The 19,223-nt window shown below is 41.4% G+C and overlaps 1 long non-coding RNA gene across 1 annotated transcript in view; it reads left to right on the forward strand.

Moving 5' to 3' along the window:
* The window catches only part of LOC135966081 (uncharacterized), a 217,079-nt gene that overhangs the window by 172,499 nt on the left and 25,357 nt on the right, over positions 1 to 19,223 (forward strand). The window contains exon 2 of the long non-coding RNA XR_010579188.2: positions 14,180 to 14,302. This is a non-coding gene — a long non-coding RNA (uncharacterized lncRNA). The remainder of the gene's footprint in view (positions 1 to 14,179; positions 14,303 to 19,223) is intronic.

Genomic DNA, 19,223 nt, shown 5'->3' on the forward strand with positions numbered 1-19,223 from the left:
AAGATGTCAAGGATGGTTCAGTATTAGGAATTTGGACACACCCTATCAATGGCCTCAGAAAATTCGCCAAGAAGTTCAAAGAAACCAGGAAAGAAGGATCTCACCATAACTACCACCACAATGACCATCCCACACGGAACTCAAGCTTATATATTTTCTGGCTTCCTTCATGATGGCAAGTGAAGCTCCTTGGCCCTATCTTTTTCCTTCACACTATATTCCATGCCATATTACCTAATCAAGGATTTTGCTTCCTTAATTATGTTCTTTTTCTCCCTACATCTTCAATTTGTTCTTTATGACAAATGTGCTGTAATATCTCCCATTTTTACAAAGCTCTCTCTACATATTTAATGCCTCTCCATTTACCACACAATTTGTCTGACATCTTTATTGCAAAAATCTCTGAAAAGAATGTTATAGTTATTGTTCCCATTGTTCTCACCTCCCATTTTCTCTTCCAGACACTCTACAGAGGTTTTTGTACTCACCACTTCCATCATTTTCATAGTAATGAAATCTATATCTGTTTCTTTTTTTTTCTTTTTGAATTTTAAGAGTTTTATTATCAGCATAGCCTTCTTTTTTTTTTTTATTATACTTTAAGTTCTAGGGTACATGTGCACAACGTACAGGTTCGTTACATATGTATACTTGTGCCATGTTGGTGTGCTGCACCCATCAACTCGTCAGCACCCATCAACTCGTCATTTACATCAGGTATAACTCCCAATGCCACCCCTCCCCCCCATCCCCTCCTCAAAATAGGACCCGGTGTGTGATGTTCCCCTTCCAGAGTCTGAGTGATCTCATTGTTCAATTCGCACCTATGAGTGAGAACATGCAGTGTTTGGTTTTCTGTTCTTGTGATAGTTTGCTGAGAATGATGGTTTCCAGCTGCATCCATGTCCCTACAAAGGACAGGAACTCATCCTTTTTTATGGCTGCATAGTATTCCATGGTGTATATGTGCCACATTTTCTTAATCCAGTCTGTCACTGAGGGACATTTGGGTTGATTCCAAGTCTTTGCTATTGTGAATAGTGCTGCACTAAATCTGTTTCTAAGGCCAAGGCTCTACGTAATTGGTCCCCTGCCTATCTCCTATCTGTGAACTTATTGACTGCTCTATATCTAATTTACTTCACTTTAGCCACACTGGCCTCTGAACACTACTCCGATATACCAAGCTTGCTTATATCTCTATCAGGCATGCTTTGTCACTTTATTCCAATCTGTTCAAATGTCACCATTTCAAAGCCTTCTTTGAATACACAGAAATCCTCAGTCCCCTTAACCTTCTTTATTTTTGTATCAAAATTGTTGTCATTAGGACACAGCTGGTACCCAAGATTCCTTCCTCCTAATATTCACATGCTTGTGTGGTTCCCACCTTAATATATCAGGATTGGTCTGTGTGACCCATAGAATGTGGGGAAAGTGTTAGTATATATTAATACCCCTGAGATCATGTTATAAAAGAAACTGTGTCTTCATTTTTTGTTTTGCAACTTCACTCTGTCTGTCTCTTTGTCTCACTGTCTTGGTCTCTCTCTCTCTCTTTCCCTTTCTTACATCTTTTACTTTAGAAAAACCCAGCAGCCATATCCAATAGCTTTATGGAGAGACCATGCTTTCCAAGTGAATCTCTGGGAGTCTCCTTCATTTGGCTTCACAGTGAAGCAAGCACTAGAGGGGCGAGAAGAAAAGTTTCCCACCCCCAGTCTCTCAGTCCCCACTTGATCTCTGTAACAACTTCACTCTGCCCAAATTGTGTCTAATGTGGACACAGTGGGGTGAATGACAGGGATGCGTTGGCTTCCTTTCAGTAGGCCCTGCTAGGAAGTAAGGTGTCAGTTCCAAGTACTGATGACTTTTTGGTTGTGATTTCATTTTTGAATGAGGAAGTATTATTTGTGTTTTGTTCACCAACGTCATCTCTACCCTGTACCTGAAATCACCTATTAATTATGCTTATATTTCCTTTCTTACAAAACCTTTTGTTTTTCCTGGAGTTAATAATTACCTCCTTTTCCTCACTTATTTGGTTTTCTTTAAACATCTAAGTCTTCCTGACACTTCCAATGGACTTGTAAAATCCCTCTTCATACAATTTTCCTCACTGACACTTGTCAGATAATTTGCCTTTGTCCTGGAAATTTTCTTTTCTTCTCTCAAATAGGGTGATGCATATCCTGAGTTAATGCCTCCCTCTTTCTTGACCTTCTTCTTTGGTGAAACACATTCTTCCATAGCTTGTTACAAATGAGCCACATGAGAGGCGAAACATTTCAAGATCGTTCATGTCTAAGAATGTGCTCTTGACTAATAATCTGGCCAAATATAGGACACTAGGTGTAAAATGACTTTTGTTCAGAATCTTTCTGACACCATCTTCTAACTTTTAACATTCCATTTTCACTCTAATTCTCAATCTTTAGTGTATGACTAGTTTATTTTTTCCTCCACTGGAATCTTGAGGACCTTCCTTTTATCCCTAACATTTAATTAGATTTAAGTTGATATGGATCTCTTTCCATTTATTGTGCTGGGCACTCAGTATTCTATTCTGGGTGTTGTGGGGGCTGCCCTGGACCCTACATTTTAGATAGGTCTCCACACACCTCAAAACCAAAGGCATGGTTTAATTCCTTTCACTCTCCTTGGAAAATATTTTTAAAGTCCAGCAAATAAATAAAAAATAGGAATTGTGGGAGAGAGGTACAGATGGAACCATGGTCCTCTAGTCCTGAGGATGCAGAATTGAGAAGGTACAATGAGAATAAATTCACAGCTTCTGCTCTGGGACACCAGAAAGAAAAATGAATGCTTTTGCTTAAAGTTTTTCAGCCCAAACAGACCAAAGAGCACATCTGGGCCGAGAGGTTCACCCACTCTCCCTCCATAAATGCACTCTCTACTACTCCTGTGGTCAGTAATATCATCTGGGGAGCTGCTTAGAACTTCCTGGGAAACCTAAATCAGAAGTGAGGCAAGGCAGAACACCACTTGCCTAGCGGGCTCCCACAAAAGCTTGGCCAGGTCAATGCTCTGCCCCCACCCAGCTTCCACCCTGCTGCTCCAGCAGACAGCCCTTCCCCTCTCCATCTTCCCAAATCCCAGCTTACAGTCAGGGTTAATGCAGGGAAACACACGTTCCTTTAGCCTCTTGGCTAGTTGAGAAGGGCAATTTCCAAGAGACAGTTACGTGGAAACCTGACATGAAGCTAGGGTCTAGCTACTTTATAACTTATTGAGTAGGGGCTATAGAGTAGGTGGGACTCCGTTTGTATTCCTGTTTGTGGATCAACACTGGGCCCTTTCAATATGGAGAATACACCTTAAGTTCTGGGAAATGTAGTGTTTCATTGACTATTTCTTTCCCATATAATCTCTGTTTTCTTTGTCTAAAATTCATGTTGGTTGAATTTTTTTTATTATTATTATTCTCATCCATGGATCATCTCTTTGCCTTTTCGTTCTATTTTTTGGGAGAGTTGCTTAACTTTATCTTCTACTAGGCTTATTATCAACTGAATTTACAATTGCCAATATTTCTTTTTGTTTTCCAGTCATTCCCTTATGTAATAACATCCTATTCTTGTTTCAAAAATGCAGTGTCAGCCGAGCATGGTGACTCACGCCTGTAATCCCAGCAGTTTTGGAGGCCAAGTGGGGTGGATCATGAGGTCAAGAGATCAAGACCGTCCCGGCTAACAGGGTGAAACCCCATCTCTACTAAAAATATAAAAATTGGCTGGGCATCGTGGTGCATGCTTGTAGTCCCAGCTACTCTGGAGGCTGAGGCAAGAGAATCGCTTGAACCCGGGATATGGAGGTTTCAAGTGAGCTGAGATTGTGCCACTGCACTCCAGCTGGGTAACAGAGCAAGACTCCACCACGAAAAAAAAAAAAAAAAAAAAAAAAAAGGCAGTGTCTATTCTTATCTCTCGAAACATATTACCATTTCTGAAAGGTTCATCCTGCTTTTTAATCTTATTTCGGTCTCCTTCAAATTCCTCTTTTTCTGTTTCTTTGAGTCTTATTTTATAGAGATTTTCTTCTAATGTCTGATGAACCTTTGTTTTCTATTCAATTAGAGTTAGACACTAAGATTATCAGAAAACTCTAGGTGCATTGCAAGAATTATGTAGAATCAGGTCCTCATAGGAGGGAGACTGGATGCCCTGGTATTTTGTGTAGACCTACAGCTGCTTTTTCTGAGAAAGTGCTGATCCTTTCGAAGAATCCTCCTGTCTCCTGACCTGCAAACATCATCCTCACTGCTAGGACCTTGGAGCTGGCCAGGGTACGAGGTTGGATATCCTCCGTTTATTTTACAGGTTTTCACTTGATTGGTCTGTTTGCAGAATAGAATTTCACTCATGCCCTCTTTAGTAACCCCAAGTTGTCCCCGAGTCCAGTGCCCCTCTGGTTCAGTTTTTCTAAGTAAACCTACTCCCTCTTGCTGGAACAAAGGAGGATGTGAACCTAACCAGTTTCGTGCCACCTGTCTCACCATCACCTTCCCTCCTTCAACATAATCCTCAGAGGTCCTGCTATCTGCAGCCCTTCAGTCTTACAAGGGTGCTATGAGACCAATTAACATACATTTATTTGGTGCCACTTTTTAACCAGAACTTCATAGGTACTTGAATACAACCTTTTTCCTTTCCACTTTGCCATGAACTATGGCTCTGCCTGTCTTTAGTCTTCATATATTGTTGCGTATAATTGCCCTATAAGATTTATCAAAGATGAAATTTACTTTCTTGTTTCCTGCTATTTTTGTTTGGGGATAGTCTTTAAGAAGAAAGAGTTAAGAAATGCCTTTACTACTGAAACTATGTCATCCTCAGTTATAATTTAGGCAAGCAATTTTCCAGTATGCTAAGGAAGCTAACAAAAAATCTGACAGAAGCTTATAAAACAAGGCTTCTGTTTCCATCATTCCATTTAAACAGCAGACATCATGGTACCAATGACCTCCAGCTTGCTAAAATCAATGGACTTTCTCAGTCTTCATCTTAACTTTCTCAGCAGTGATGGGCATTGTTTGTAATCTGTCTTACTTAAAATATTCTTTTGCTTTGGTTCCATGATACTTACATGCATTTGTTTTACGTTGAACTCTCTGGTTGCTCCACTCATTACTTCTTTCATTTATCAAATATATATTGAGTGCCTTCTGTATGCCAGGAATTTTGCTAGGAGTTTAGAATGCAATGATGAATATAAAATCATGGTCCCCACCATTCAGGAGCTGACACCTCGTGTGTCCTTTGCAGAAGCATCTGTTTCCATCTAACCATGAAATTATGAAGTTCCTCTATTTTTGTCCCTTGCCTCTTGTCACTATATATAATATCATCTCCCTAGAAAAAGTCATCCTTGCCAACAGCTTTAATTATTATCTATGTACCAATGGCACAAAGTTAAGTCTCTTGCCAAGACAGCTACTCCGAGCTTCACACCTTTATCTATTTGACATCTCCATTTCAATATTTTAAAGTTGCCACTCAGTATTTCCAAAACAAAACTAAATCTGGTAACCCCAACTCTAGTGACCATTGTCCAACCATTCATGCAATATAAAATCTATAGCTTTGACTGTGTTTCATTCCACATAAAAAGTCCACCACCAGTTTCTCCTGTCCTAATTTTCTAAATATGTTTCATCTCCATTCACTTGTCTCTATCTCTACTGTCCAATATGGTAGCCACAAGTCACATGTAGCTATTTACATTTAATTAATTAAAATTTAAAATGTTAAAAATATAAAATATAAATAACTTAAAATATAAAATTTTACATTTAAAAACAGCCGTATCTGTTGAATAGTAGATATACAACATTTATATCATCACAGAAATTTATATTACATAGCACTGCCTTAGACTTTAAGCTAAAAAGATATATAACTTGTATGAGATGTCATATATATATGTAATGTAAAACCTACAGTATTCAGTAAAAAAATAAATAACTGTACAAACGCATTCAAAAATACTATATATAAGCCAAATGGAATTCAAAAAAAAAATTCAAGTAACACACAGGAAGGCAGCACACAAAAAAACAGAGAAAAAACACAAGATAAGCAGAAAACCTAGAGTAAAATGATAGACTTATGACTCAATATATTGATAATTATGTTAAATGTAAGTGATGTAAACTAAATGCTTGAAAATTAAGAGGTTTTGGGATTACAGAAACAGACCAGCTTGTACCATTATCAAAATTTACTCAATAATTTATATTAGTATATAAATTATACAAATTTTTATATTAAATAACATTAATATTTTATACAAATACTGTGTAAAACATTTGGATATCATAAAAACCCATGCAAAGTGCTCAGCTCTGTCCCTGCCTGGCACAGAGTAGCCTTCAATGAGAGCTGCTATTGTGAGGACAGTCACTAGGTGGGACTCCTTGTCACTTGCTTGCTCCGTATGTCAAGTTCCCACACAGGTGTCTCAGAGTTTTGCCCCTCCTTATACCTGCACTATTCCTAAGTGGCCTCATCTAAGCCCATGGCTTCAACTATCACTTATACCAGGGTGAGCTACTGCATGGCACAAGTGCCACAACTCTGTTGGTTAAGCACCCACCTCATTATTCCCTGGGCAGCCGCTTTTAATTGATCTGTTAGAACTTGAAATAAAACATCTTTTTATCCTGAGTAGATACCAATGAGTGCCTATGATGAGTCCACTAGCCTTTTTCCCTGGGTACATGTGTAAGTTGTTCTAATGGTCCATTACAAAACTCCATGCTGAAATTTTCTGAAAATTAAAAAGAAAATTGGAAGAGGAAAAGAAAAACTACTGACTAGTGGGAGAGAGATAGTATTTTAGTTTTAAAAAGAGATCAGGGGAGGCCTTGGAACCACTTTCTATGTAGAAGAGCCTGAGACAAGGGGCTTGATGGAGCCAGGATAAAGAATCCCAAAACCTGATGTGCTCTGGTACAAGTTCATCCTAAGAGTGAAGGACTTATTGCGTGTTATATAAAAACCACCAGTGAACATAGAATATTTCTACCTGAGACAAGCTAATAAATTAATAACTCTGAAAGTTAATGATTCCAAACATCAGTGTATTATTTGAGGAGATATATTAAAGAACAAAAAAAAAACATTCAAATTGCATTGTTATAACTGCCTCACTTTCTAAGAGGAAGCTGGAGTTCATAAGTGACCACGATAAGAGACTACAATTAGAAGGCATTCCTCTGCACTCTCAAGTCCACATTCTACTCTAAAAGATTCATCACTCCCAATTTATAAATGCAGGCAAATTCAAACAAAATTTCTGCCATTTTAGTTTTTCATTTACATGATCACATATACATACTGCAAAGTACGAATATGTGCAATACCAACTCATGCCCTTTTGCAAAAATCTAGTGTATAAACCTAGGAAAAAAAAAAAAAAAAGCTGTCTCTGCCTACTAATTGAACCAAACCAGTTCTAGAAGATTAAGACCTTGTGTGTGCTATGAAGAATAATGGACTCTCAAAGACACACACCTAATTCCCAGAACCACTGAATATGTTGAATTACATGGAAAGAGGAATTGCATTTGCTAATCTGCTGACTTTAACATAGGAAAATTATCCCAGATTATCCAGATGGACCCCATGTAATTAATTAAAAGATCCTTAAATGTGAAAGATGGAGGCAGACAAGTCAGTGCCAGATAATGTGATGTGATGGGAGGCTCATCTGCCCATTGCCGGTTGCGAGCATGGAAAGAGGTCAAGGAATGTGGATGAGAAAATGGAATTCTTCACTAAAGCTTCTAGAATGCAACTCAGCATTGATACATGGGTTTAATCCTGTGAGACTTAGTTCAGACATGTGAACCACAAAACTAAGATAATAAATTCGTGTTCATTTAAGCCACTAAGATTGTGGTAATTTATTACCACAGCAGTAGGAAAACTAACTTACTTCCCACAAACTCGTTTCATGTTTTCCTGTGAAATGTGGCCCCTGTAAAGTGGGATGCCTGTTTATAAAGTATCAGAGAGAAATAAATTTATCATAGGTCTTAATACAAGACAATTAAGCAATTCTTCTCTCATAAAATAAGAACCACTCTCAAAATTCAATTATTTATTGAGCCCATACTCAATGAGACACAGCTAAGAAGTGCCCCTTCCCCATCACTGAACAGTTTCCCCCACCCAGCCAGGATCAATGCCTCAGCTGGACACATCCTATGTTTTTCTAGTTTCCTGCAGTAGACCTCCTATAGCGTAGTGGTAGGCATGTTCAACAGCACAGAATCTTCCTAGAAAGTAGTGGATAGCAGTGATCATCATAGCTAATGGAGAATTTGATTCATTTTCTAAATTTGAAAACAAAAACAAACAAAAAACAGGAGTTAACAAGAGAAACAAGAGAACCAGGGGCTCAAAAGATCAGCCCCATCTTTTCACCCTTTCACTGGGCATGAAACTGAATTTCTTTAGGGTGTAATTTTTTTTATCCTCCCTCCCTTGTCTTCTGCCTTATGTGAGATATTTACAGACTGTCCAGGCATCCATTTTACTCCACGTTCCCCTCAAAACTCTTTTGAAGGAAAGAGTCCTTGTTAATCTTATCCCTATTTAGTTACCGAAAATCCAAACAACTGGGCTTGGAAAATAAATTTCAGGGAGGAGAGAGATTGTCTTTAACCTCCATATTAGATTTTGTAGTTGATCTCAGCATCTGGGAAGGTTTTTTGTTTGTTTGTTTGTTTGTTTTCTGTTTTGTTTTTGTTTTTGTTTTTTGTTTTTGTTTTTGTTTTTGTTTTGAGACGGAGTCTCCCTCTGTCACCCAGGCTGGAGTGCAGTGGCCGGATCTCAGCTCACTGCAAGCTCCGTGTCCCGGGTTCACCCCATTCTCCTGCCTCAGCCTCCCAAGTAGCTGGGACTACAGGCGCCCGCCACCTCGCCCGGCTAATTTTTTTGTATTTTTTTAGTAGAGACGGGGTTTCACCGTGTTAGCCAGATGGTCTCCATCTCCTGACCTCGTGATCCACCCGAATCGGCCTCCCAAAGTGCTGGGATTACAGGCTTGAGCCACTGCGCCCGGCCTGGGAAGGTTTAAGTTTGGAATTGCTAGCAGTGAATTTAAACTAGCATTGAAAATGGTATCAAATCATCAGTAAAATATTAAAGGTAAAAGAGGAGAAACTTACAAAACTTCACTGAGGTGAACTCCAAGAGTCTTCTCTGAAGGTGCTGGGCTGGTCTTCAATTAAGTAAAGAAATGTTTCTTATTCACTGTCAGTAAGACTCATTCACCATGTGTCTAGCATTCTGTTATGAGCCTCCAGTAGTGTTAGTAAATGTAGGATTCCACTAAGTCTGTAGCACCAAAACCCTCTTTCTCCTAATCTTCGAGGTACTCCACCAGGACTCAAATCCTACTATGGAAATGGAATGTAAATGCAGTCCCTGAGAAGGACTGGATTAAAGGCATGGTCTTCACTCACACTTAGAAGTTAATAAGTGTAGCAGGTGAACTAGACCTATCCTCATGTGCTAGCAAACATGATGCCCAGGTGAGAAAGGCATATAATGGGGGCAGAGTACCAGAGCCCCACTTCTTGAGTCTGTCCTGGAATCCTTTTCAAGAAAAATCACTTAAAAACCAGGAATAAATAAAAGTTACAAAAATCTATGGACTTACCTGGTGTTCCAGTCATGAGCTCTTCAGAATAAACAGCAAGGACATCTACTAGAAATAAGAGAATAAATTTCTGCATTTAAGCAATGAAACCTCCATTAAACACTTTAAACATGCTCTTCCTATTAAACACCAAAGAACTTCTGTTTTTTGGTAATTGCCACAGTCCAAAACCATCTCTTGACAAGCAGGAATGGAAACAGGTGGGCCCAGATTCATCTGGTCATTTCTGCCAGGACACTAGCAGAAAAGGCCAGATGGATCTGGGCCATGAGGCCTCCCCTTGCTCTTATAGTCAAACAAAAGAATTTTCTTGAAACCATATGGGTGGAAATGAAGGAAGACATAGCTAACATTGACCACTCATCATATTCTGGGCAGTGGGAACACTGTGGACACTGAGGGAGGGCACCTTATGCAGGGGTGGTACATCCTGCAAAGGAGACAACTACTGGGATTTCAAGTCACCCAACCAACCCTATTTTATTTAATAGGTTCTTCAGCCTCCACAAAAAAATACAGTTTCTATATTTCTCCAGATACTACCTGCAATTTCCCAAAACACTTAGAGCAGTGGTAGAACATAGCTATTATTTTTAAACATAATTAGATTATGTAGAAATTTGCCTTTGTAGGTCCAAGGCTTAATTTTAGCAAAAATCTCAGACATCCTTCAGATTATTGGGATATGTTTCTGGAGGCAGAAGGCATTGAAATCTTAAAACTCCTTGACTAAGTGACAGACAGAAAAATGAAAAAAACATGGAGGCATGAGAAAGAAAATGGGCAGAGATAGGACATCCGCTTAATTTATGAAGCTTTTAACTCCCTTTTCTTCTGTTCAGTCTAAATTCAAAGAGCATTTACTCTTATAATCTTCATTCACAATGGTCTCTCTCTGAACTGTGCTGTAATCAGCTGGGAAAGAAAAGGAGGTTATTGACCCCATTCTTGTTACCACATTTGTCCGCATGGAGACCACAAGGAGCTTGTCCTCTTTAGAGAAGCCCAGAGGTTGTCCCCAGAGATCAGACTGGGGCAGACCTCAGGGTTGGAGCCATGCTGGTATCCAACAGGCTCCGTGTGTGAAAAAATATTCTGGGAAAATGCTTATATTTGCCTCAAGTTTCAAGACAGTTTGGCAAAAGTTAACCTCAGAGAACAAAGGAGCAAAAATGTCCCCAAATATGTAAGCTACCCTAGGACATTCCTAAGCAATGAGATGTAAGCAGGCTAAGGGAGGCAGGGAGACATTTCTGCAGATTTGGAGCCAGGAATTATCACCTGAGACCTCAATGGCTTCTTCCACCAAGCTGGAGAAGGCTTCTTCCACAGAGCTGAAGGCGGCTTCCTCCACAAGATAGGAGGTGGTTTCTTGCAGAAAGCTAGAAGTGGCCAACTCCATGTCAGCAGAGAATTCTGGGTAAACAAAATGAAAGATGGGAACGGTCACAAGCCAATGGTGGGAATCCAGTCTGCTGGAGGAAAGCAGGCCTTGCCTCAGGAATGCAAAATATGGGAGCCCATCGCCTAGCTTGCGAAGACCCTGGTCTGCGAAGCCAGACCCTCACTCACTGAAAGCCTGGGTGTTCTCCAGGTACACATCTGTGGGCGACTCCAGGTCCATGGTGGATTCTGGTAGGTCAGTGGTTGATTCTAAAGGAGCCAAAAAGAAAAGAACAGCGCAAGTACTTTCCAGTGAGAATTTTCACTCTTAGGTAGATCTTTTTCTGGGAGAAACATGGAACATAATGTGGCAGACCACACCAAATGTGGTCTCACCACAAGCCTCTCTTCTGTCACCTGCTAGAAAGTCCAGTAGACTAACTGCTGCCTGGGAGGGTGCTTAGAGCTCCCCACCCACCCTCCTTTCAAGGGGTCAGCATTTGATATTCTGCCTCTAAATGTGTATTGGTCAGACTGGAAGAAAAAGTCCAAGACTCCCCTTTATACTTCTTCCAGGTTCCTGAAAGCAAAAAACAAAAACCAAAAGGGGTTAAGGATCAAGGAAACCAGCTATTTCTAAGGAATGGAGCAAGAATGAAATAGACACTAACTGGGCTACTCCTACCATTTTTTCATTTAATGGACCATGTCTAACTATTTTCCACCCTGTCTCACAGAATGCACAAGCCAGACATTCTGGGGCTTGCTGACCGTATCAGCATCATAAACGTGTGGGTCTGTTGAGCAACAACCAGGCTCCCCTTAGGCTACAGTGATGGATGACATGCAGGGGCACTGCAGCGGGTCATGGGCCCAGGAGGCCAGGATTACATGCTCTGTAATGTAGACACTTTGCTTTATCATAGTTTGTATCAGTCAACAAGCTACACCCAGCATCTCCCACACCGAGAGCTACCGGGGGGAGAGCCAGAGGAAGAGGAGGGGGAAGTAACCTTTTCAATACAAATGAATGAGCACCCCTCCTCCTGAGAAATTGACCTGCATTCAGGTAGAACCAGGAAAGAATGCTTTTAGCTGAAAGTTTCATGAAGAACAACGATTTCTTTATTTTCTCAACATGATTTACAAGTTTCCATTCCAGACCTACTCATGTCCACTGCCTGTGACCAAGATAGATGCTAAAGTGCTCTGAAATTTACCGCACCTCACCATCAAATGAGGATACCTCCTGGGACTTTTTAACCTGAGAGAAATAGAGTAATGCCTTTTCAGCACCCAGTAGGGAGTGAGACCACAGAAAAACCTCAGAAGTTCTCTAATCAGGTGCCCTAACGACAGCGGGCCCAGCCCATTATGTTTATGAGGTCAATTCAAACACAACACAAATCTTATCTTAGCCACTCAATTACTCAAGCCCTCCGAGTTCAGCCACCCATCCCATCTCAAGACCAAATCCATATGATTCTTACCCAATTCAGCTTTACAACTTTCATAGCAGGCCTCTCTCTCTCTCTCTCTCTCTCTCTCTCTCTCTCTCTCCCCCCAATCCCCTTCTCTCTTTCTGTACACACACACACACACACACACACAAATAATTTTAGCCCCATTCTCCAAAAGACCTCCCATGGTGCACTTACCTGGGGGGAGAGTGGGAAATGTCACAGCGAGGACCCATAAGGCTGAGAAGATCAGGGCCTTCCTGAGCATGGTGTCAGCAGGGAGGGTAGGAGGCTGGGAAGGTGAGCAGGCAGGTAGGCCGAGCAGGCAGGTGGGCAGGCCCTGGAGCTGTGGTGTGTATGGGTAAGAGCTAGAGAGCTCTGCTGGCCTTTTATAGAACCCTCAGCCCCTTGTCCCTGAAGGAGGCATTCCCAGGTGGTTGTTAACAACAACAACAAAAAAAGCCTTGCTCACACAATGAGAATGCCCAAGGAGCAAGGGAAGAAAAGGGAACTGGGGGAAGGGAGAAGCAGGGAGGATGTTAGGAGGAAACCTCTGATAAGGTCCCTTTCTAAACTTAGGTTGCATTGCTCCATTACCATGAGCCCTGTTTATCTGCTTCTCTGAGGGGCAGAGGAGAAATTCTCTCTCCACCAGATATCTGAGATGACCCCCACCTCCTGGTCCAAGTTTGCAAGACTGTCATCTAGGCTGGAACCAGAAATTGCTTTACTGAGCCTCCAAAATACTGCTTTGTGTCAGAGGACAGGACCAAGTATCCCAGTGAGAGCCAGATGGCTACTTTGACTCTAAGGGAACACTCTAATGCAAACTATGTCCTAACCCTGGGGGATCCCTGAAAGAAAATTGTAGCTGAGCATGATAACTACTACTACGTTACTACTACCAACAACCACATGTTATATGATTCCACGTGTGCTACTATCTTATTTGATTCTCACCATGATCCCACGCACTAGGTATTATTATTGCTATTTTTCTGGTGATGAACCTTGAGGCTGAGAGATTAAGTGACTCCAGATTTGCCTAAAGATAGTCAGTCTCCGGAGTGTCATTAACATTAAGTGCTATTTGGTTCTGCGGACCTGGCTCCTGCTCCTGCCTTTTTCAGTCCTCCTGGGGCCAGTATCAAGCTGAAATGTGTCCCTGGCTGTAGCACTTTAGGCATGAGAAAACAAGCAAGGACAAGGGACAAGCTCACCTGGTCAGCCTCAGCTCTCAATTAAGTCTTTAGCTAATGTGCATGAATCCCATCACAGGGTCAAACTCCCTTTAAATCTTAGTTTTCTTAGAATGTTGCAGCGAATTCCTTCTCCTCAGTAACCACAGGATTGACAATATTATATTGAGAGAAACCTCTCAGTAATAATAATAATAATAGTACCCAATATTTATTGAGTAATATACGCCATAGGCATACATTACTTTTTCCTAATGCCAAACATATGGCAATCTTATTATTCCCCTTTTCTAGATGAGGAAACCATGGCCCAGAGAGAGAGGGTCATTAATTTATGAGAAGTCACTCAGTAAATGTCATATAATAAGGAAACAAACCTACTGGCAATCTGAAACTAGACTATGCCTTCTCATTTTGTTTGTTTGTTTGTTTGTTTACTTTCAGAGACAGAATCTCACTCTGTTGCCCAGGCTGGGTACAGTGGCAGAATCGTAGCTCATTGCAGCCTCACACTCCTGGCCTCAAGTGATCCTCCTGCTGCAGCCTCCCGAGGAGTTGGGACAGCAGGTACATGCCATTGCACCAGACTAGTTATTTTATGTTTTGTAAAGACAAGGGTCTTGTTATGTTGCCCAGGCTGGTCTCAAACTCCTGGGCTCAGGCAATCCTGCTGCCTTGGCCTCTCAAAAGGCTAAGATTACAGGAGTGAGCCACTGCACCCAGATCCCTAGAGCCTAAGCTCTCAATCACTTTATTTGTCCTTCCAGTCTAGTTATCTCTGTGTTCTCCTCACTGCTGGCTTTGACCTGTGAAATGTGGCGCTTCACAGGGCTTCACTCTAAAGGAAGGGGAAAATGGACGCACACTAGAGAACATTTTCTTTTTCTGTAAGCTCAGTTTCCTTGGCAAGCCGTGTGCAATTAAGTGTAACCCAAACACAATAGTCAGGAGCTAGTGAAGCAAGAAGCTGATAAAAAAAAAAAATCTGCAGACAATAACCTCAGCAAACATAGGACTCAAATGAGACAATAATGCAGTAAGTTACAGGCCAGTGGAAAAAGGGAGAATTTTACCTGCACTGGCAACAATATAAGAATATTTTCAACCATGGAAAAGTGCAAGAACTGACTTGCAAATGTGCAAAGTGGAGTCTCTGAGGTCCTAGAGGAGAACTGGACTGAGGAGTTAAGGGGCAGGAGTAACCCACCTCCTCTAGAAGCTTTGACTTCTTCCTGACCACTTAAAAATAGGAACACCACGTTAGATGTCCATCCAAATGTCATAGGGCCATCTCATTGCCTCAATTTCAACCAGAGTCAGGGAAAGGATAGCTGCCTGGTGACCCCTATGTTGAAACACGGGAGCAATTTGCTCTCCCCTCATGGAGATGTGCTGCTCTTTCTCACCCACTGAGCATTTGTAGGTAATGGACACAGTGGGTCCCAGAGGGAAACCTGGCCTTGCTGGGGTGAGAGCTAATGAAACTGTAAGGTTACAAATGCAGGGTTTTTATTTAAAGAAATTGTAGTTATTAAATATATTTTATATATATATATAATTTCTGGGGGGAGACAGGGTTCACTCTGTCACCCACGTTGGGATGCAGTGGTGTGAACTCAGCTGACTGCAAACTCCACCTCCCAAGCTCAAGCAATCCCCCAACCTCAGCCTCCCTAGTGGCTGAGACTACAGGCTCACACCACCAGGACCGCCTAATTTTTCTATTTTTTTAGAGACAGTTTTGCCATATTTCCCAGGCTGGTCTTGAACTCCCTGGGCTCAAGCAATCCACCCACCTTAGCCTCCCAAAGAGCTGGGATCACAGGTGTGAGCCACTGCACCTGGCCTGTAGTTATTATATTAGTTATCTGTTGTTACATTAATAAACTGTTTTTACTTCCTTGGCTTTTTACACATGTTGTAGGACTTTCTCCTTAGTTTAGCTAAGCCTGGTTCTTGCCACACAGCCATGAAATATTAGGCTCACAGGCACTTTGAAGGGTGAGAACAATGTAATTCATTGCACAAAGAGGAAAGAAAGGGGGACAGGGACTCTGAGCAAAGCAAGAATCCTGCTAGCCAGTTTTCCCACCTCACAGATTGAATCCCAGGTTACCACACCCCGAAACAGAAGAGGTCAGGCTCCAACACCCTGCAAAACAGCACGAACTTCCCAAGGCTCCACCCCAGCGCACACTCCTCCCAGTGCAAAGGCGGGTTGGAGTTTCTCCGGGTAATTCTCTACACTTGGCTGTCTCACATATGCTATCAAGTATAATAGAATCGTTTAATTTCATGGTGTGAAGGTATCTTCAATGGTGTCCATCTCAACAGACATGCAAGGTCTTTTTGTTGAATAGAAGAATGCTTTTCCCTCATATACAGCATACCTGTCAAGTGGTCTCTCAGCCCTAGTGATGGAGAACTTGGTACATTGAGAGGAATAGTTCATATATGGACAATTATTCTTTCCACTAGTTGAAATATGCCTTCTTATAATTTCAAACTGTTTACCCCAAATTTATTCTTGAGGTGCCATATATATAAAATTAAGTCCTTCTTTACTTTTCAAATGTCAAAGGCAGCTATCATTTTATTTTCAGATTTCTTCACCATCTTAAAAAGAAGGTACAAGTGTGCTCTTTTCTTTTCCTCTGAAGTTTTCTCAGTATCTAGCAGGGTCTGGCACATAGGAATTGATAAAGATGTTTATTGATAAATTAATAACTAGACTTCTGGTTACTAGTCTGTGATCTCATATGGTCTTCTATAAAGGAAGCACTAGAATTAAACAAATTATTGGCCGGGTGCAGTGGTTCATACCTGTAATCCTAGGCCAAGGTGGATGGGTCCCTTGAGGACAAAAGTTTGAGACCAACCTGCACAACAAAGCAAGATCCCATCTCTGTAAAAAAAAAAAATTAAAAATGGCCAGATGCAGAGACACATGCCTGCAGTCCCAGCTACTTGGGAGGCTGAGGTGGGAGGATCCCTCAAGCTCAGGAGTTTGAGGGTACAGTGAGCTATGATCAGACACTCCAGCCTGGGCAACACAGCAAGACCCTGTCTCAATAGAACAAAACACCTGGGTACAGTGGCTTGTGCCTGTAATCCCAGCATTTTGGGAGGCTAAGGTAAGAGAATTGCTGCAGCCTAGGAGTTCAAGGCTAGCCCAGGCAACATAGGGAGACCCCATCTCCACAAAAAATAAATAGCATTTGACCCAGAAATTCCATTGCTGGGTATATAACCAAAGATGTATCAATTGTTCTATTATAAAGACAATGCATATGTTCATTGCAGCACTATTCACAATAGCAAAGACATAGAAGCAACCAAAATGCCCATCAACAGCCTACTAGATAAAGAAAATGTGGTAAATATACACCATGGAATACTATGCAGCCATAAAAAAGAATGAGATAATGTCCTTTGCAGGAACCTGAATGGAGCTAGAGGTCATTATCCTTAGCACACTAATACAGGAATAGAAAACCATAAAACTCATGTTTTCACTTATAAGTGGGAACTAAGTAATGAGAACACATGGACACATTGAGGGGAATAACAGATACTGAGGCCTACTCGAGTGAAAGGATGGGAGGAGGGAGGGGTTCAGAAAAAAAAAAACAAACTAAAACTGCCTTAGTGACCAGGTGGTGAAATAATCTGTACACCAAACCCCTGAATCACGAGTTTACCTATAAAACAAATCTGTACATACCCAGAACCTAAAATAAAAGTTAAAATACTTTAAAAAAGAAAATTAGCCAGACGCGGTGGCACACACCTATGGTCCAAGCTACTACAGAAGCTAACGTGGGAGAATCACTTGAGCCCAGGAGGTGGAGACTGCAATGAGCTGAGACTGTACCACTGCACTCCAGCCTAGGTGACAGAGCAAGAGTCTGTTTCAAAAAAAAACAAAGAACAAAAGAAAAACAGACCAAAAAAAATCATCACAGGTTTGAGCCAGTGAAAGCAGAAAAATAATAAACTCACCACCATCCTTCTTTCTGGAAAATATGTGGTATTAGTTTGATTATATTAAATTGATCTGTAATTAATACCATAGGTAGACCTCACAGAAAATATGGAAAGTTTTTTTGACAGCACCAAAGAAACTCAAAAGTTTTTGCACCTACCTCCTCCAGAGTGAGATCAGATTCTGGAAAGTGGGTTGAGCTGGGGCATATCCTGCCACTGTGACACCCACCCCCTTAAGAACCAAGCTGTGCAGCACCTGCCAGCATGCCTCCAGGCATGTGAACCAGAGCAAGGTGCTTCTTTCAGTCCAAACCCCAACTATCATCCTGCCTTAGGGAATAGTTTCCAGACACCAAGACTCAAATTTCTTCCCCGGGGAATAGGGAGCCTAGAATGAGGCAAAAGTCCTATGAACTGGGCCTTCCACCTCTACCACAGATTAGATATGGCTAAAGGTTAGCCCTGTGTCCTAGTATGAGATCAAGCATGTTTCAAGTATCTGTTCAGTGACCCAGCTATTACACTCAGTACCTTGGGAAATTCGAAGGAAGGCCAAAAATTGATTCTTTTTTTTTTTTTTAAGATGGATTCTCTCTCTTTTGCCCAGGCTGGAGTGCACTGGCACAATCTCGGCTCACTGCAACATCCACGGGTTCAAGCGATTCTCCTGCCTCAGCCTCCTGAGTAGCTGGGACTACAGGTGTGCACCACCACACCTGGCTAATTTTTTGTATTTTTAGTAGAGACAGCGTCTCACCATGTTAGCCAGGATGGTGTCGATCTCCTAACCTCATGATCTGCCCACCTCGGCCTCCCAAAGAGCTGGGATTACAGGCGTAAGCCACCGCAGTTAGAATCAGAGTAAGTCAGAAAATATATAATACAAAGACAGGTCAAAACAAGATACTAAGAAATCTAATCATGTGCCAGCGGTACAAAAAGGCCTTTTTTTTTTTTAACAAATGTTTGCAAAGTCACTGTGAAATGCAATGACTGAGGCAGAAGAGGCACTGGGCAGGGAGATTAACCTCATAGATCTGGGATGCAACAGCCTGGCTGTAAATCCTGCCTCTGCCAGTAATACTTAGGTGACCTTTGGCAAGTTACTGAAGTCATGGTACTTCAGTTCTCATCCATACAATCGAGATAAAAATAGGTTTCACTTTGTTGGGGTTGTTGTGAGGTTAATTTATTCACGCAAAATGCCTACAATAAGGGAAATGCACAGTAGACATTAGCTGTTTTTATTAGGGGCTGAAGATGAAAAAGTCTCAGGTCCCTAGTAACTTGATGATACTGTTTTCTGGTGGGAACATGCAGAAGCATGATCCTGGAAAGTTCCATGGGGAAAATGCAACAAATGAAAATATGAGTAGGATTTGCTTGAATTCAGTAAACGTGTTTCTAGGTATAGACAGAAAGGTCCCTGGGCAAGAAGAACTAATCATGCATTGGGGAAGACAAAAATGTGCATGAATAGCAATGTTCAAGGTGTCATGTC

The sequence above is a fragment of the Macaca fascicularis genome, chromosome 11 (genome assembly GCF_037993035.2).
Source record: "Macaca fascicularis isolate 582-1 chromosome 11, T2T-MFA8v1.1".
Taxonomy (NCBI): domain Eukaryota; kingdom Metazoa; phylum Chordata; class Mammalia; order Primates; family Cercopithecidae; genus Macaca; species Macaca fascicularis.